Genomic DNA, 21,346 nt, shown 5'->3' on the forward strand with positions numbered 1-21,346 from the left:
CCCGTGGATTAAACTGCAATCAGGTCACTTAAAAGGTTATGTTGCAATAGCAAACTGTGCAAATGAGTGGTTTATCAGTCTCTAGGGTCCCAAAAGTGGACCATATGAGAGGGACCTCAAAATGGTTCAATAATGTGGCCTTGGGTGGCTTTGACAATGTCTAACTAGACTTTGGGATGCTGTCTTTATGGGCCAAAACAGGTTTAGATGTAGTGAGTCATGTTGTTGAATTCAGTTAGTCAGCGTTGAGCTGGTTAAAAGCAGAGCTCTTTGTAGTATAAAGGTGGCCTTCAAGCATAGCAGTGCAGTGAGCCCATCAGGGTCGAAATGAAGTATGAGCCAGTTCGGGACAATGGTTACATCTGGGTTGAGTCAATGAGGGACATGCTTATTGCAGCTGTTCGAGTCGAGGTTAGGAGCGGTATGATGCTATGGCCTTGGAATTTCTATTAATTGCTCAAAGAGGCAGTGGATACAATATACCCACAGTGAGGAGTTGGTGTTTGAGCCAAACAGGTGGCATGCTATGCTGGTACGATGCATCATTGAGCTGGTTCTATGAATGCAGTAGTTAGAGTTTTGAGGAAATTGCCAAAATCAGCACAGTGTGTCCTGGTGGTTGAAAGGTGTTCAATTGAGGTTGACTCATATGTTAGGGTGGTTAAAAGCTGTGAAATGCAGGAATCCAGCTGATTGGCTTCTTTGGGTCTTGTGAGCTCCAATGCCGGGGGCCAGGGACAAGATTTGTCCCTTTTCTCTTAACTCCTACCCATGGGGGACAGGCTGGCATCTTTAGGTGTCATTCACATCCAGTGAGGAACTGAGGCCTGGTGCAGCTGGCAGAGAGTACATGTCTTGGTCCATAGCAGACCACCCTCTTTGTCCTCTTGGGGACGGGAAAGAGCAGAGCTTGACTCTGCTTTGGAACACCTATCTTCATCTCTGGCAGATGACTTTGTAAGGGACTGCTCCACCAACAGGATCCAAACAAATTATTCTGTCATTAGGAGTCTAAATTAAATCAAAGAATTAATGAGGGGCCCCTTCCCTATAAAGGCAAAAGGCCACCAAGGATGGAATGAAAGCATGCTAGCTTTATAGTTTTCATTCCATGTCGAGGTAACAAGTGACATATGACACCTTGCATCCTACTCAAAGTGCTTTGTTTTGCAGAAAGTGTGGAGAAAGGAATTTGAGAGGCCCCACCAAAAACCAAGACTGATAAATGCTTAACCAGCCCTTCTACTCTGCCTGAGTGCCTAACACTTTCCGATTCTCAACCCTGCAGCTTTAAAGACCCTTTGGTATGAAACACCCTGGTGTGAGGCTGCCCTTTTGTTGTGGGCATGCCTCTTTTAAGCTTGTTCTCAAGGTGTTATCATACTTAGAGTTTTCTGGGCTGTTGTGATGTTACCTGACCTTCAAAACTATCAGAGAGACACAAATTCCCTGCCTATTGTCCTGCTGGCCGTGCAGAGACAGGAAGTCTGAAAAGAATCCCCATAATCTTTGCTTGGCTGGCATGGAAACACATGGTTGACATTTGTGTGATACAAATCAGATGCAGCATTAATAACTATTAGTCCCCATACATAAACAGAGGTATTATATGATATGATATGATGTGATATGATATGATATGATAAGGCATTTATAATGTGCCCATACACAAGTGTTTCAAGGCGCGACGAGGCAAGGGAGGGGGAACAGAGGGAAGACAGACAATCTTCCTACTAGGCCAAGTGTCTTTCAGATTGTGCACATGCATCGGAAGGGGGAAGGGGAAAGTGCAAGGGGGGAAGGGGAAGGGTACAGTGCAATGCATGGGCTAATAGAATAAATAACAAAATAAAGTGTGGCAAGTGCAAGGGAGAAGTGTAAGTGCAGGCATCAGGTGTCAAGTGCTTGTGGTAGGACTGTAGGGATACAGCGAACAGTCCCCAAGTGTGGGGGTTTCCAGGAGGGCAGTGCAGGTGTGCGACTGCCGGAGGGGGGTACCTGGGCCCGAGATCAGAGGGTGGCCAGGTAAACCAGTGCAGTTTCAGTATAAGCCAGGAAATCAGCAGGGGAGAGGAGCAGAAGGAAAGAGCAGAAGCAAAGAGAAAGATTTTGAGGTGCTTCCGGAACTGGAGATGGTGCTCCTCAAGTTTCAGGGGGGCACGGAGGCTATTCAGAGGGAGGCCCAACTACCACCAACTTGTTGCTTGGAAAAGCGACTGACCCTGAGGGAGTTGGAGGTGGATGAGCGAAGAGCATGAGAAGGCAGATATTTAGGAAGAGAGAGTTGAAGGTATTGAGGCCTCCAGCCCCAGAAGGCCTTGTGGATGATGCAGAGGGTTTTGAACTTAATCCTCGCAGCCACTGGGAGCCAGTGCAGAGATTTCAGTCCTGGAAAGATATGATCCCTGTGCTTGAGGCCAAGGAAAAGTCTTGCAGTCTGGTTCTGGGTGAGCTGCAGAGGGCAGAGAGTAGAAGCAGGCAAATTTAGAAAGAGGCTGTTGCAATAGCCCAGCCTAGAGAGAACCAGAGCTCTGGAGACAGTGAGCTTCTGGGGAAGACTAGGAAAGGAAGAATAACTCTGAGGAGCTGCAGCTGGTAGTGTGACGTCTTAGAGATATCAGATATGTGATGAGAGAAGGAGAGTGTGGAGTCGAAGATGACCCCGAGGCTTTTAGCCTCACAGGTGGGAGCAGGGAGAGGGCCAGAGAGGCTGGCCAGAGAGTGACAGGAAAGGAGGGTGTGGGTGTGCCGATGAGGAGATTTTCAGTCTTGCTGGCATTCAGGTAGAGATCATTGGCAGCACACCTCTCCTGGATGGCGGACAGGCAGTCAGAGATGAGAGAGAAAGAAGCGGTTGCTGAGGGTAGCCTGAAAATGAGTGGGCAAGAAGTGCCAGGTATTGGTTGAACAGCCAGGGAGAGAGGTTAGACCCATGGGGAACACCACAGGTAGAGGCAGAGATGGAGGAGAGAAAGGACCTAAGTTGGACCTGGGAGGGTCAAACAGAGAGAAAAGAAGTCAGCCACGCCAGGGCCTGACCAGTGATGCAAAGGTTATCACGGAGATGGATGAGCAGGATGGCATGGTTGACCGTGTCAAAGGCAGAAGAGGGATCAAGTAAGATGAGGACACAGGGGGAGGATGGCTGCCTTTGGGGCATGGTTAGGGTGAATGGGCTGCCTGTAGGCATGGGGAGGGTGGATGGGCTGCCTGCGTGGCATGGTCAGGGTGGATGGGCTGCCTGCAGGGCATGGGGACGGTGGATGGGCTGCCTTTGTAGCATGGTCAGGGTGAATGGGCTGCCTGCGTGGCATGGGGAGGGTGGATGGGCTGCCTGCGTGGCATAATCAGGGTGGATGGGCTGTCTGTGGGACATGTCCAAGGTTGTAGGGGTCTACACTGTGGTGTGGACAGACTGCAGGGGGTGCATGTGGCTCCTCACCACATGGGTGCGTGAACATGGGGGAATGCAAGTGCACTTTACACGCGATTCCGCTGGAGCGAGCGGGGTATGTGTATTCCGAGGGGTGCGCAAGGAGTTTTACATGCGATTGGCCTTGTGCGAGCGGGGTACGTGTATTCTGAGGGGTGCGCAGGGAGTTTTACACGCGATTGGCCTAGCACGGGCCAGGAACGCGTATTTTGAGGGGTGCGCAGGGAGTTTTACATGAGATTGGCCTGGTGCGAACGGGGCACACGTATTCCGAGGGGTGCACGGGGAGTTTTACACGCTATTGGCCTGGTGCGAATGGGGTACACGTATTCCGAGGGGTGCACGGGGAGTTTTACACGCTATTAGCCGGGCGCGAACGGGGTACGCGTATTCTGAGGGGTGCGCAAGGACTTTCACACTCCATTTGGCATCAAGGTTAGAGAGCAGGTCTTCACGGATGTTCAGAAGAGCAGTTTCCGTGCTTATCGCAGCTCTGAAGCCAGACTGATGGTCTTGGAGACAACCAACAGATTCAGTGTGAAGATTAAGCTGAGAGATGGCTAGCTTTTACAGGAGTTTGCCCAGGAAAGGAGTGATGGAGATTGGCCGATATCTAGCCAGACAGGAAGGGTCGGCAGAGTGTTTCTTAAGAAGAGGGTGCACAAGATAGTGCTTCAGGGGGGAGGGGAAGACTCCAGTGGTAAAGGAGTGGTTACAGAAATCAGCAAGGGCAGGAGCCAGGGAGTCAATGTGGTCCATGATGGTTTTGGAGGAACAGGGGTGAACTTATTTTGACGAGACTTTCACAGATCGGACTTGACTAGAAACCTTATCTGGGGAGAACAGGGGAAAGGCAGAGAAGGAGGGAAGAGAGGTGGCCACAGAAGGGCCAGAGAAAGCGCAGGGAGTAGAGGGAGAAAGAAAGGACAATATGTCCTGAGTTTTAGAGATGAAGTCAGAAGCCAGAGCCGTGCAGAGGGCCTGGGAAGGGACAGATTACCCTGCCAGAAGGATAGTTATGCACATATAGCATGGTATTGGCTCAGAGGTGCAGATATAATCCTCTGTCTGCAGTGGCGTTGCTGCCACAACAGCTGTCAAACAGGGCATCTCTGATCTTTGATCCTGCTCTGTACCACTGAAAAATAGAAGCTCCAGATCAGGAAACTTATCCAGCATGGAACCAATGAACCCTATGCTTTTGGAATGGAGCTTTCTGAAAGGAGAGTGCACTTAGCAGACCACCCTTTCTGAGATGTATTACCTAAATCATTTTCAGATGATGTGCTTCAACACCCTTGTCAGATGGCAATCCTTTAATTACATTTAGTACACTAATAACTATCTTGAATTGTTGAGGATTTGCCCAGTGCAACCTCCCCATTCAATACCTTTAACTTATCCCAAACCCAACTATAGCATGGGCACTGCAGATCTATTTGTCTAAGGCTTCACAGATCTGAGGAAATAAGAGCTAGCATTTGATTCACATATTTGTGTACTCTGACACATTTAATTTCTTCTTGATTGTCTTTTTCGGCAGATTGTATAACTCCATCAATTATACCAATACACCATATGTTTTGTTGCCCTCCTAGACTGGTATTTATTTATTACTGGCTGCTGTCCTATTGTATTCTGTATACATATATTTACCTTTTCTTAAATTATTCCGGAATTATAAAGATGATACAGAGCAATACGGTTTACTCTCTGAAAATGCATGAAGTAATTAGTTGTTTCATATGTGTTAACAAAGCCTATGATGCCATCTTATTTCAGTGATGGAGACTGTGAGACAGAACAACAGCATGCAGGCATTGACAAACCAATTTCAAGTGTAAGCAGTGTTAAAAAAGTAGTAAGCATATGTAACTACTTGTGAGCCAGTGTACAGTCTTTTTTGAAAATCCAATCACAAGAGCATGTTAATTGTAGAATAACTTTGCTGTTAGTCGCATATATATGATTATCTCCTCTGTTAACCCCATCTATATATCATAGACCTATAAGTGCACTGTGCTGGCCCCAAAAAGTAGGATAGTTTAGGGTATTTCTTAGCACTCAATGACAAGTGGGTTTGTAGAAATATTTCACATCAGCAAAGCAACAACCATATTTTGCCACCGGACGTACATGTATATAGAGGTTCTTGCAAGGACATTTCAGAAGTAATTTATGCACCTCTTCCCTGTGGGCCCACAGGAGATGGCATAATCTAAATGTTTTGCAAAAGGAAAGTGAGACATGTCAATCTTCCACCCCTCCACTGCAGACAATGGACACACTTGTATCACAATCCCACAACATCACACCAGAGGGTACTGTTATTCAGAGACTTGAATAAACCATGTCAGAAAACCATCTTTTCCTTCAAACAAAAAATGTCTCCCTCAAAGAGCAAGCCCACCATTGCCCACCATTGCAGAGGATTCTGAGCATGTCATGTTAAAAATATCAAGAAACACATGAAAAGCTCTGTCTATTCAATGGTAATAATACTAATGTTGGCCCTGATCCATTGTTCGAAAATGTAGCATAACATTGTTCCTCGGCCTCATTGATTGAATGGGGGTTTACCACAACTTAATGTGAACTTCCATACCATGCCCCTGTGACCATGTTCTAGAAGAAAGGGAATGATACTGGACCACTATATGGGTAAGAGAGTCCACCTGAAAATGAAGATGGGGACCAGTGCTCAGCATACAGATGTAATGGTCATCAACAGACACTAGGCATGTTACACTCTACTTGGTTTCATAATAGCTAACTAGAGCAGCTACAGGATGTCATTTACCAGTCAAACACTTTGTCAATGGAAGGGTTTGAGAGCTAGTCCTACAGAGGAGATGATATCTGGGAGAAATTAAAGGAAGTTGTTACACATTTGCTCACTCCCCTTGGTTTACAAATATTATGTGTGGCAGTCATCTGACAATGGGTGTAATGCTTTAACTTCACTGAGTGAAATCATGAACATGTATTTGGCCTGATTTACCCATTTTCTCTGTTAAATTGTGGCCCACTTCATAAGACATCACTGCCAATTGATGTGATGGTAGCTGTTGTCCAGTAAATATGCACCCAGTATAGCTGATCCTTCCATGCCCAGGACAGGAAATGTACCCCAAGTTCCTTTGCAATACGCTGAAAACCACAATGTCATTTTGGTGGAATTCAACCCTGCATATGTGGGAGAATATGTGAGAGCAGTGCATTGCAGTGACAGACTACCACACTAGCCAAAGCCATCAACTGGAGGATGCTTACATTACAGCTACATAGTTGCAAATGTTGTACATTGTTTGTTCTTTAGTGTAGCAAATTGCAGATGCTCCCGTCGGGTTAGCTTGTTGGTTACATCTGGAAGGTGCAGTTACTAGCATATCTTTTTGGAATTAATACTTTCTAAAATAGTAGCATGACATGTCTGGTGAGGCAGGAGGGGGAAAACTGGCCATGTCACTACTCCCAACTTGCTTACATGATCCACAAATTGTTAGAATAAACTGGGATAGGGAGTAACTTCTGGGATCTTTTCTTGACTCACAGTTTATTGTCAGGTTGATAACTATTAAATGCATGTATGTGAGGTTGAGGTAAACACAGGGGGCCTCATTACGACCCTGGCGGAAATCGCGGTGCAAAATGCACCATGGAGCACGGCGGAAAGCTGCCGATAGCGCCATGGGGGTTGGCAGATTTTCCGCCCCATTCCGACCTTGGCGGGGCGGTAAATCCCCATCCCCCATTTTACCCTTCCCCATTCCCATTTTTGTCCCATAGGGTATAATGGGAGTGGGGAAGGCGTTAATTACGCCACCGTTAAATACGGTGGCGTAATTAACAACAAGGTCCCGTAGCGCCATGGATTTCTCCGCCCGGAAAAACCAGGCGGAAAACGCTCCATGGCGCTACGGGAACTCGTAGTAGGGCGGACGGGTCCGCCGCGAATAACGCTGGCATAAACCCACTCCGCCAGGGTCGTAATGAGGCCCAGGGTGTTTATTTTGTAAGAGGCTTTGATATCCATGTGTGAGGATGCACAAATAGATGTTTGAATTGAAGATGCACTAAAAAGACTCCACTGCCACAAAGAATATTTTCACACAAAGCACTATCTTTATCCTCAATTTCTGACACTAGTTTAGAAGTTATCATGATTAGCATTCACATAGTGGAAACATGCAACATCCTGTTGGATTGAGAGCTCCACGAGACTGGCTTGTTTTAATCATGTGGCTGTCCACAAGAATTCCTGCGAGCACACTGCAGATAAAATGCCTAATTCCTATGTATGCCAACTTGGTAGTGATGATGATCCAGTGCAATACTGTCTAAGCAAGTGGTCAGTATGGCCATCTGTACATACTCCATTAGATCTGGAAACCATAAGCGTCCCCTAACTATTGTGCAGTGCAAATGGACATCTAGCACTTTTGGGGCTATTTCCTCAGAACACTCAGACTCCCCAATGGCATACAGAAATGAGATGTTACTTTCTTCATAATAACATTACCTTATACTTTCAGGAAGATGTTGCATATATTCTTGAACAAGTATTCTCAGTTCTACCACCTCCTGGTCACTCTTTCCATGATAGATAATGCATCAATTTCTGTAAGCTAGTTGCTCACTTTGTATTTTCCAGATCCGCAAAACAAGTTTTATTTCTAGGGGCTAAGTGGTAAAGGAACCACAGAGATGATTGGTGCTCACCAATGTTTATTAAGAGTCAGCAAAGTGGGTTAACTGTTAAAATGCCCCCATCAGAGACATCCACAGCTGCAGCTATTTAATGATTGACTGTTTATCCTTTGTATGAGCACAGCTCCGCCACATTCTAACTAGCATATATTCGATATTGAAATAGAATGCCCTCTAAACTACAAACACATTCTAACATTCGGCATTGCGGCAGTATCCTGCAGTACTGCCTTAATTTTACATCATCACAGTGTTGTACATATAAAACTCCACCCCCTTTCCTTTCGAAAGGTAAATTGCTCAAGAAGCATGAAGGTGTTGTATGGGTGAAAGGGTCTTTTTGACCCCCCTACATTCTGTACGATGTGAATCATATGCTCATGCAATCGTTGGAGACGTCCATTGTCCAAGCTCCTGGTGAATGGAGCATGGAAGCCATTGCAGGACACATATCTAATTCATTTTGTACGTCCCCAGACTCCATTTTGTATCATTCCTGACTCCATCTTTTACTAGGCCACACTGTGATTTCTAACACAGCTCTCTCCCTCTCTCCCTGCTCCCAGCTTTGCATACAGCTCACCCCCACTTCCTCCTACCCTGTCTGTGCAATGGCTGTCCTGTTCTCACAGAAGCTTGGGCGCAAATTGTTGCAATTTAACACTCTATTTCTTCTCTTCATCTGAGATCATTGCCCTGTGTGTGACTGGGCCGAAGCCTGACTTGGCGAAAACCATTCGTCTCCCCAAACACGCCTCAACTCTCCCTCACCCCCACCTTTAGGATTTATTGCCTGTGTAACCCTTGCTCCCCAGGATTCCTTTCATGTAACAGATGGTGGGACCCGTCCCCCATGGGCCACCCTAGATTTCCCCCCATATAACTAATCCAGAGTGACCATATATTCTCCCTGTACTAACACCTATCGATCCCCTTGTTTGAACCATGAAGCACCATGGACATGAATTTTAGAATGACACTCTCAGATAAGGCACCTGGACCACCGCGCCCCTGTCTCCAACTGGGTCTAGGTCAAGAATGTATGCAGTTTTACTACAATTTATAGATGACCCTGCATTTTTGTACATATTTTATGCCTTCTATTAATCAATTGCATGTCAGTGATTACTGTGTCGTTTAGATTAGTTAGATGACCGACATCGGCCTGACCTGCACCCCTTCCAGAGGAGCCCAGCTGACCCACATGCCACGAGAAGCAACAAATTCAGCAACAGCCAATCAAGCAGCACCATCACCTTACATTGTATACTGAACTAGCAAAATGAGCCAATGGAGTGGCGCTATGTAACACTTATAGAAATTGTCATATATGATGCTTTTTGTGATTCTAATGTAATGTTTCAGTATTGTTTGCAGAGCACGCTTGGAGCAGCAGAGTCCTCTGCATGCCTCATTTTTATTATATAAACATAATTTATTTTACTCGCAATCTCTCTCCTGGTCTAATTCCCTACTGTGGTGTGTCCATTTATACTGAGTTTTGGATTGTATCTTTGAGGAATTACCACTTTCAGTGTCTATCTCCTATTCACTCCATTCTCCCCCACCATACCCACATGCTCTCCAATCTTCTAGAACCACAGAATCATCTAGCACCTTCCTAACAACTTGCGGTTTAGTAAATTTCCTTTGGCCTTTGGTACAAATCCAGGTCCTCTTTTTTGGACTCCATGCCCTTCCGAGACAGAGGGCTTTTCTCACACCCTTGAGCCTGTCAAATCTCATTTTCATCTACACAATCAACACTTGCTAATCCCAATTAACAAAACACATTCCTCCCTGCCATGGGGGTGGCACCGATGTACAAGGCTTCTTTCTTCTGAACACCTCAAAGGGAACCAACCCTGAAGTGGAATGCAGAGAAACCCTGTAAGCATAAACACACTTCACACTGTCTCCTCCCAACATGTGCATTCATTTATGGACATCCTAGTTACGAGAAGGGTTGTGTATTCTAGTAAAAGAGGAGATTAAGAATTATCTCAAGCTGTGTAGTCATTTTTTGCATGATAGCATGTAAGAAGTAAACTGAATTTGACATGTACTCAAATATTGAACACATATCAACAGTTATGCAAAGTCTTTGCCATCTACTGCACATGTATGGGATTCAATCCAGGCTAATCAGTTGTTTTGTAACACAGAGGTGCATTGCAATTAAATGAAATGCTATTTTATTTATACTATGCTCATACACAAGTGTTTCAGAGCGCGACCAGGCAAAGGGAGGGGACCAGAGGAGAATAAAAACAATGATCATACTAGGCCCAGTGACATTAAGAGCTTGCAAGTGCATGGGAATTTGAAAAGGGGAAAGCACATGGAAGGGGGTGATGTGGAAAGTGTGGAACAGAGGAGAGAACAGAATAAATAATAATAAGTAAAATAAATAAATAAATAAATAAATAAACAAATAAATACATAAATAAATAAAAACGATGAACAGTGGTAGTCCTAGGTTAGTCAAATAGCATATATCTGATAGCGCAGAGGAAAAGTGGGTGGGGGAACTGTATGCGTACAGATACAGACCCCAGTGCAAGTGTTGGCCCCGGAGGCAGTGCAGGAGGGTGGCGGGGTAAGCAGGTACCTGGGCCCGAAGGAAAGAGGGTGGCCAGGTGCACAGTGCCTGGAGAGAGAACAGATCAGTAGGGGTGAAGAGGGGTAAAGGCAGTGTCGAAGAGGAGGGTCTTGAGGTGCTTCCGGAATTGGAGATGGTTATCCTCAAGTTTCAAGGTGGCAGAGAGGCTGTTCCAAAGGGAGGCCCCAGCCAAAGACGGAGATCTACCCTGGGACATTTCTTTGAAAAGGGACTGACCCTGAGGGAGTTAGAAGTAGAGGAGTGAAGGGCTAGAGAGGAGAGGTATTTACGGTGGGATAGTTGAAGGTATTTTGGGCCCAGGCCCCAGAAAGCCTTGTGGACAATGCAGAGGGTTTTTAAATGTAATCCATGCATCCACTGTGAGCCAATGGAGGGATTTCAGAGCTGGAGCGATACGAACCCATGGCTTGAGGTCAAGGACAAGTCTAGCAGTCCTGTTCTGGATTAGTTGTAAAGGTCAGAGAGTGGAGGCTGGTAGATTTAGAAAGAGGCTGTTACAGTAGTCCAATCTGGAGAGAACCAGAGATTCGGAGATAGTGAGCTTTTGAGGGAAGGAGAGGAAAGGCAGAGTACCTCTGAGGAGGTGCAGTAAGAGGTTTGATTTTTTAGAGACGTCAGAGGTGTGTGATGAGAAGGACAGTGTAGAGTCAAAGATGACCCTGAGGTTCTTAGCCTTGCACGTAGGAGGAGGGCCAAGGGAGGCCAGCCAGAGAGTGAGGGGAAAGGATGGTGAAGATGTACCAATGAGGAGAATCTCGGTCATGTTGGCATTTAGACAAAGATCATTGGTGGCACACCAATTTTGAATGGTGATTAGGCAATCAGAGATGAGGGGAGGAGGGAGGTAGCTGAAGGAAGCCTGAAAATGAGTTGGGTGTCATTAGCATACCACTGGAAATTTGAGCAGAAAATGGAAATTCAGTAGGAGAGGGTTGCCAGGTATTGGTTGAAAAGCCAGGGCGAGAGGTTAGATCCCTGGTGAACACCACAGGTAGAGAGGGAGATAGAAGATAGGAAGGACCCAAGTTGTACCTGGGAGGATCGATCAGAGAAGAAAGAGGTCAGCCAGGCCAGAGCCTTATTGGTGATACACAGGTTGTCACAGAGACAATTGAGCATGGTGGTATGCAAAGGTCATAGCTTCTGGCCTGTAGTCTTATGGTCTGCGATGGGTTCCAATAGCTCATTTGTTTATGAAAATAGTACCCAACATTCTAGTAATCAATAAAAAATCCCTAAGAGTTAACAAGGTAAGATTGACATGGATTCCGAGCTAGCCGGATGTGAAGTAGATTGTTGACTGATGAGCCTGGAGATAAATATATCCGTGGCACCTCCAATATAAATAATGGTTCAGACCCTGCAAGGTCAAAATCCTTCAATGAATGTAGAAAAAAATGTTGTTTACTAGAATCCCAAGCAAACAAATGTACTATAAATTATAAAAACCCAGTTTCTGGGAGGGAACGTCACCTATGTTCACCAATCATGGAGAAACGCAGTTAGGCTGGAGAGCAAAGCTGGAGGACCTGAAGCAGGCTCAAAATTCTCTCTCCATTACGGCCTATAGGAAATTAGTGGCTACGTCCTGCCCCTTTTTTCTGCTTGGATTTTGAAGCATTCAAATTGCATTTTGCACCGCAGGGTTTCAGAAGCCCTTACTCTTTTTGCTTTTGACCAATTTGTTGTATCTCACATTGGGAAAGAGGAAAAATATTGAGAAGGCAATTAATGTAATCACGCTGCTCAGCGAGAATTGATGAGGTGCTGAAAAGGCATTTCATGTTATGTGGCTGTTTAGTAAAAACTGGAGAGGTATTTATAAGACAGTTCATTTCTTGAGACTGTTTAGTGAGAATTGATGAGCAAACTATTGCTTTTAAGCAGCTAATTTGTTTTTGAGATGATTGACTCATATTGAGTTGACATATAGGCCAGAAAAGTATAGCAGTATTTTCATTTATATCCTTGTTTCATATTGAGTGTTATGTGTATTTACAATAATAGTGGCAATGCTTTTTTATCGCTTATTTTTCTCAATAATAAGAAATGCACTTTGTGCCATGACTCAATCCCCCTTGATGCTATGGCACTACTGGAGCATCCACCATTATTTCCATTACGTTTCACTGGTCTAGTTTATTCCAACATGGCATCCGGACTCCAGTTTATATTATGTTATGAACTGCCCTGCTCCACATTGCAACCCTTCGACTCGCTTCCTTGGGTTATGCACACATTTTGCTCTCCTTTCCCCTTTTTTGCTATATTCTACCATTGCTTTTGTCTTCTTGACACTCTAGCACTCGGCTCTCGCCGACACTCTCCCTCCCCTGCGCCTCGGTGCAGACCGCCTTTGCTCAGTGCCTTATCGGATTACTGCCTTGCATCCAGTTATAAGCTCCTTATGTCCTTTGGCATTACTCTCCTTCGCCTTTCAGCAAGGCCCGGATTACCCATTGCTGATCAACCAGAAGACCATTCACTATGTCCAGGAGCCAGGGGGGGGGGGTTCTCTTGCATCTGTCATTTTCCCCTTGCTGAGCTATATCTGGGTGGGGGCTGTTGCTCATTCTGTATGCTATGGACCGGCATAGTGGCTTCCTCTCAGGATAGACCCTTTCTCTACAAGGGCCAACTTTCCAACAGAAGGAACACCACTGTACCACAAGAAAGATGTTCCTCCGAGATAGCCACAGACTTATCAGGTGAGGTGGAGGATTCGAATTGTGAGTCTTTGCAGGAGAGTCTGAGAGCATTATTGGAGTGCTCATTATTGAGAATCAAGTTAAACGCATGTGCACATGTGTATTAATTGTGGGGCATCTAAAAAAAATGTATGTTGTCACACTGTATTTGGCACATGTTTTGATAAGGAATGGACTCCCTTTTCCTCAGCCACCCAGCCAACCTAGGACCAAAACAATTGTCCATTGGCTTTCTCCGCCATGCCAAGTAGGTCTGCAATAGGTCTGAGCACTTTCAATCTGCTGCAAAGACCCAGCAGTGCTGCCTTTGACATTCTATACTTGAAATTGCTTTAAACCGCAATGAATCTGCCACACCACACATGGCTTCCTCTTTTAAGCTTCTTTATTGCCACCTTGCAACCCCCAATAAACCTTAAAGCTGCATGCCAGCATTGCTGCTTTTCCCAAGCTTCTTCAGCCTTGAACTGTTACTGCTTTTGTATTGCACCTCATTGATTAATCCTGTTGAACTAGCTTGAAGAGTGGTTTGCTGTTGCTGAGATCCTGGAAGAGGATATTAAGGTATCTCCATGGTTCTGTCCCCAATGCCCTTTTATATGGGCCCTTATGATACTTAAAACCACACGTATACCTTTAAGAAAAATCCTTGATTGTGAACTTCCTAGAAACACTATTTGCCTCCAGATCCCAGTTATCCAATGTACCAATTATCCTCAACAGTAAGCATCATCTGTGAACTTGCTAAGTAGGGTTTGTTGCTAGTGTTTTGAATAGTTTGTTTTTCCTCTTAGAACAATGTAAGTCTTATTTTACATAGAAACTGGTTTGGACATCCCTTTCATTTTGATACGTATTGCACTCTTGTTGTTTTGATGTTTCCATGGTTGCTCCTACCCTTCAGAATACTATAGCCTGCCCTAGGGCATACTACGTTAAAGAGGGGAATGAGGAACACCATATAAGCTGTGCCTGTTTCACCTTTGTGAATGAAATCACTGCAATAGAGTGGAGCTGAGTATGAGTTAAGAAAAGTCTACTCATCCCAGTACTTCTGCAAGATGGTAGTCAAGTTTTATAGTCAGGATATTGTCAACACTGGATTTTAGGTCACACATAAAATGTCAAACCATAACAGTTAATCACAATAAAAACAATCCTTACCATCGCTCAAAGAAACTGAGTGTAGGCAATACATATAGTAGTGGTAGATATTAGGACAGGTTGGTAAGGGTTGGCTCTGGGGCTCTATATGGAGGAGTCTGATTTGTTCACTGCAAATGAAAGTTTTTTTGGGCTTATCAGCGTTGATTCCTATAATATACTTTTTATCCTGTCCACAAATAGTTGATCCCACAAAGTGTTTTGGCTCATAGACAGGGAGAGGCCAGTAAGACTCAGATATAAAATTACTTTTCCTTGATCAACACTGTTGTCACATACATACCTGAATCTTTTATGGAGTATATCTCAGGTACAACAAATGTTATGAAAAAGACACACAACTTGGAAACAGCATTTGATAAATAAAAAAGATAATTGAAAGCCACATATTGGTATGATACAATGTGCACTCTGCAGAAGCCTTTGATCTCACTGCATGTAATTATAACGGTACCTTTTGTTATTTCAACAAGAATAATAATGTACTGTTGTAATTGTCTTGCTAACTGGAGAGCCATACATGTGTATGCCACCAGACCAGCTGAGACATCAGAAAGTTACGCATTCTAGGTTGACCAGAGAAATAGTTATTACATTAGTAGTGATGATCAGTTACATGTTTAAATTGACACTCTTATGAATATGAGTTATCAGATTCAATTCCAGTCAAACTCAGAGTATGTGACAGGGCAAAGTGGTTGGTTCAATAAAGCATTTGGTTGCAGAAAAAGTGCCAAAGGGGTGAATTGTGACAGACCATTTTTCATTTTTCCATTCCATCATTTCATGATTCCCTTTTTAACTTTAGTTTCTGTATTTATTTATTGTGTGGCCTCCTATTATATTTTCAGTTACAAATGAATCTTTCATAATGACACTTTAATATGGAAACCTATTTGGACTAATAAGTAGCATTATGTGACAGCTTCTGTTAGTGTTGCCAGTACAATTATTTGAGACCTGATTTATTGGAGCTGATGGTACTTTAATAGGCCAGTGCAGCAGTAGGCAACTGGCAATAGATAGTGATGACTTTTTCCCTCACGGCTCTGGTTGTGGGAGGTGTCATGTGATGTGGACATCTAAACAATGGATCATTCGTATTTGAGAATTAGCTTAAGTACCAGGCTTCGTCTGGGATGTATATTCTCAGATTTGTTTTCATATTCCACCGAAAATGATGAACAAATATTTTTGTTTGCCACAAAGGAAAAACGCAATACATGTTAATTTCACTCATTAATTTGAACACCACATTATCATTTATTTCCAATTTAAATTCTCACATGAATATCAAATGTGTATGCTTACTCTGATTATTTGCAGTGTTGTTAGCATTGATGGCCATTTTCCCTACTAAACACACACTGCAAATAATCAGAGTAAGCATACACATTTGATATTCATGTGAGAATTTAAATCATAGGTAAATAAAAATGTGGTATTCAATAATTAGTGTAATTAACATGTGTTACGTTTATTGCAAAACAAATCAATGACAAGAAAGACACAGTAACTTTCTTCTAAAAAAAAAGGGAAAACAAAAAGAACGCAAGACCAGTTTAGCACAGTCAGTGAGCACTTTCTACAAATGACATGAAGATGACATGCAGAACACCATACAACGTAATGACGAAACACCCAAAAAATGAATTATCTCTGGAAAGGGATGACCTATCGACCTAGACATAGCTGCATTCATTCGGCAATGAAATAAACAATATTTGATGCAAAATTTGTGACGCCAGAACTTACTGTTCATGAATAGTTATGCCCCCAAGATCAACACCATTTACAAACCCACAAACAAACATGACTGTGTTTCATATATATATATATATATATATATATATATATATATATATATATATATATATATATATATATAGATGTGAGACAGAAATCTTACGTCCATGTGAGGAAGCACATACAAACTTAAAAACTCAAGGTTAACACCTAGGGTGGACATTTCCAGAAGGATCTAAATCATGTGATTGATATAACATTTGCATTTGTGTCAAAAACAGACTAATACAGACATGGGGCCTCATTCCGAGTAGGGCGCAAATGGATACCGGGCACCGTTAAGGACATTGGTGCCGGTAATCCCTTTGCGCCGTACTACGAGGTCCCTTTGCGGCCCCTTTCATAACACCTGCTTTTACCAGTCGTTATGGACGGGACCTGCAAAGGGACTTCAGAGCTAATAATGGTACTGTAATTTATGGTACCGTTATTAGCACCCTCCCCATTCCCATTGAGCCCTATGGGGGCCAGGGCGGACACGGTACCAGTAATGGTGCTTGTCATGGCGCTAATAGCGCCATGACTAGCTCCAACCTCAGAATGAGGCCCATGGAAAGGGGACTTAGAGAGACTGTGCTTAGGAAGCACAGCAAGGCATATCCAGACTCAGTCAAAACAATTCTTTGTATCTTTATCTTAAGATTTGTTTTCCTTCTTGTCGTCAGGATTTGGTCTACAAAAATGTGGATCTTATGGGTAGGTCGAGTTTGCTGCTAGAAGATTATAATTGGACATGGGGTCAGTTTGTCTATCCTGTTACATTGCAATGTAACAAACTGTCATGTGCTACCCTTAAACATATATTGTGTGGGCTCTGTTTTCTGCACAGCCTGTATACCCATAAATACGTATCCAATCTAAGTTTAGGGAAAACAAATGTCTGTCATGTTTAGAGATAATTAACAACTATAAGTTCCTGCAAAATCCTAGCTGTAGGTCTGTACTATCCCTCCCCTCTGCTCATACATGGTACAATATATGTTGAAAAGCAGAGCATTATAACATAGAGAACAGATACAGGTTTACAAAAATGATCATGGAACCAAACGTGTGTAATAATGTCACCAAGGAGTAATTTGATTTAAAAATGATTTTGGTCAAAATCTCAGATCTATACAAGGTACAAGAAAATGAGTTGGTAATTGGTACACTGCTAAAGCCATCTGTTGACAGAGAAAGGAAACATGATACTGAAATGAATTAAGTAAGGTTCTGAGAGCTAAAGAGCGAGGAGTAAGCGGAGAGTAGCTGGTTATGTTCATGAACACAGATCTGCCCAGTGAACAAAGAAATATGAGAGGCAGGAGAGAGCACAAAACAGTACTGCAAATGTGAGTCCTTTCTTGCAGACTTGATCAGTCTTTAGGGTTTTGCAGTCATGCATTGCTCACAGCCTTCTAACAGCCCACAATGCCCTAAGTACTGACATCTATCAGTGTTAACTGTGAGGTGAATGGGGTATGTTCACCACTGGATCACAGATCCAGGCAGGAGAGAATGAGCAAATAGTATAGGGAAAGCACTCAACTTAGTATCTCTATTTTCCATAAGTGAAATAAATATATGGACCCCTTACTATGCATTAGAGAGTCTAAGCTTCACCTCACAGAGGAGGCTGAAAAAGGGTGGAACCTGTGTCTGGGGATGCTGATGGTACTCTTATTCAGAGGAGAATTACCTTGCATTTTAGTGCTCGACTGCCTTTGTGGGTGGGATTAGACTGATATGCAAATGGGTATTTCTCCTCTGTGAAAGGTGCAGAGAGCTAAACCATGGTTGTAGACCATACTGAGTGGAAGGAATTCCAGAGGACAGGTTATTTGAACCATGTTTTTTCTTGGTAAAGGGGATCACACACCTCTTGTTAACCTCCTATAAAACAAACATCTATTTTTGATTCTTATGAGAATGTAGTGGTATATCATATGCATTTGCATGTAGCAAGTGTGAAATGTGGACCTGAACCATAGAGATCAATGATGAATCAGCACAAATTACAATATTAAACAAAAATATAATCTGCATTAAAATGACCAAGTGAGAAAAGAAATAGGGCTAAGGTGCAGCTCTAGGAAAGAAAAAACAATTGTGACCGTGCGGGTAATCTAGTAATGTGGGAGTGTGTCTCAAATCTATTGGAAGAGTATTCCAGCAGGAGGGCACACTGTAGAGAATGACTCCAAATGTGCCTTGGTTTTTGCAACCTTTATTGTAGAGAAAACTAGGTGACTACTACTGTGGGATGTCCTACATTTCATCAGTGGCTAGAGTTTTGACTAAAGTTGCAGTGTTGGCCTATAATAACTGCCTTTTAAGTCATGCACCCTAACCAAACCAATATTCAATTTCATGAAGTGCCAATTAAAGGAGACAGAGAATGGCAAAATATGCTCAATCTCTTTACCTTCTGTAAAGTGTCCAGCAGAATGTAGAGCCAATTTAAGAGTTTGCAAAGATTGTTAGAGATATGAATCCGCAACACATACCCATCCATGTTGGAAAATAAAAGAAATTGGACTATTGGACATAATAGATGAGGAGGAAGAACATTTTAAAACATTTTAATAGACGATTGAGCTGATGTTGTGCTGGTTGGGCATCTTCCTTCACTGACAATTTGGAGCCTAATCAAAGCCCAAAGAATGGTCAGAATTAGCTTGGGATTGTACTACCTTCTGTAAATAGCTGTGACAGACTGGATGGTGCAGATGAGGATGGTTAATCATGGCCATACAACAAGAACACAGTCTCAATTTGAGGTTGGATCTTTCTATCCAAGACTCAATTATCATGAGGCAGCGTCTCAGGTGGCAGATATCCTGAATGATATCAAACATAGATATATTTGGGCATAATTGGAGTATTGATAGGCAGAGAACCCACCGACAGTGATCATATCCCCCAGCAGCTCTTCATATGGCATACATTAAGTTAAAGAAATAATTGACACCGGTGACATGCCTCAACCCACTGGCAATGAGATGGCCTAGAGGGGCTGCTTTTATAGTTTGCGATTTATCAAACAGAAACACACAGAACAAATACAAGAAGGTTCACCAATGAACAAAAGAGATGGTACAATGGAAAGGAACTCTCCCTGAGCCACTATTTCAAAATCTGCAGAGCAAGCCAATAACACCAGAAAGTAGAATCCCACACCATCAGATATCCAAAGAATATCCTCCACCACTTGAAGGGTCACTGACTCAATATGATGACATACAATATCTAAGTAGACCATTGGCATTAACATGAGACTGTACATGAATGGCTACAGATTTCATGATCAGTTTCCCAAAAAGGGGAGACTAATGAGTGTGAAATATATCTACCTCAGCAGGAAGTGCTTTTTTGAAAAGGGAGTAACAAGACTATTTCTTTGAGAATGTGAAGGATTCCTTCTGAGAGGTAGTATTAGGAATCCATAAAAGAAAATCAGTGATGCTGTTACACAATTATTTTATCTGTCTAGCAGGACAGCATCGTCTTTATAAGAGGTAGGTTTTAGCCATAATAAAGGAAGAATCTAATAAATAAAAAGAGTTTCATGGATCGATGACACTGGAAAGAAGTCATCAGCCATTCTCCTCAAACTTCTGGTTGTTATTTCAGCATGTTTTGATAAAGAATATGTTAATTGAAGCACACATTTTTTGCGGGAATTGTACTGAGGGGGCAGAGCAATGAATAACAGAAGTACTCCACAGTTTGAGATAAAGTGTGGGATTGATTTGGTAAACACTTATTCTAAGTGCTCCCACATTAGGGCCTGGTGCAAATCTGCCACACTCTGATTCTATTATCACCACCTGCTTTGGCAGGTAATCTACAAGATAACAAGTGGTGGTAAGGTGGTGTTAGTCCCGATTCATAGACACATAGGACTCCTTTTGCAGTTTGGAGCATTTAGCATGAGTGTTTTTTGTGCCGATCGTAGCTTCTCCATTTTCCAAGGAAAAGCGGAGGAAAAACCTTTAGCGAAGTGATGGAGGACTGTCTTTCACTTTACCTCCAAGGTCGGAAAATGGTAGTGTATTTCCACGATCTCCACTTTTTTAACGCACCTGCATACTCTTAAGGAGCCTAAAAATCAAGATCATTTTGTTGTGACCTTTAATGTGCTGGTATATGAAACACATAACATCACACTGGTTAATATGTAAAATCTGTCATTTCATATTTTGAAAATATAATGTGAAGCACATGAAATTCAGTACCAACACTCTTTTTCTCATGACTATATTTATCTAAATCTATATTTATTTTAAAAGTAAAAATATAAACCAATATTCTCTTCTAGATGTAATCTAAATATACTGTACAACACTTACATGATAACAACCATTATTTTTCTATAATGCACACCGACATAGTTTGTTTTCTTTCAACATATAAGCTGCAGGTTCAAAGCTCCACACACTCCTTCCTTCATTTTAATCATAGTTCATAGTTTTATTTTGTTGTTTATAGAAGATTAATGATGTTAGTCTCTGCCATCAAAAGGGAGCACAACATTTATTTGCTGTGAGCTAACATTCGCCGTGTGAGTTGTAAAGTTCAGACCCACCTTTGTATTTCTGACATCTCTATTCTTTTGTACCCCTAAAAATTGAAATGTAGCCAGGTAAAGTCTCTCCCTTGCCAATCATAGAAACTCACCTGGATCTTGGTTTTAGGGCCAAGATTCGTTTTTAAATTATCTTATTGCACACTTTAAATAGCCACTTTGAAAATTGATGCCTCAGCTAAGAAAACTGCAAATAACATTTCCCTCTACTCATTTTAAATATTTTGTATGCATTTATTTAGGAGTTTGGTTTATTATAAACCTTTTTGTCATTCTCATAAAACAAGAAAAGATAACGCCATTACATTTCATTATACTTTTCTTAGAAGAGACAC

Source organism: Ambystoma mexicanum, chromosome 5q (assembly GCF_040938575.1).
Source record: "Ambystoma mexicanum isolate Mex_15411 chromosome 5q, UKY_AmexF1_1, whole genome shotgun sequence".
In the NCBI taxonomy this organism is placed as follows: Eukaryota; Metazoa; Chordata; class Amphibia; order Caudata; family Ambystomatidae; genus Ambystoma; species Ambystoma mexicanum.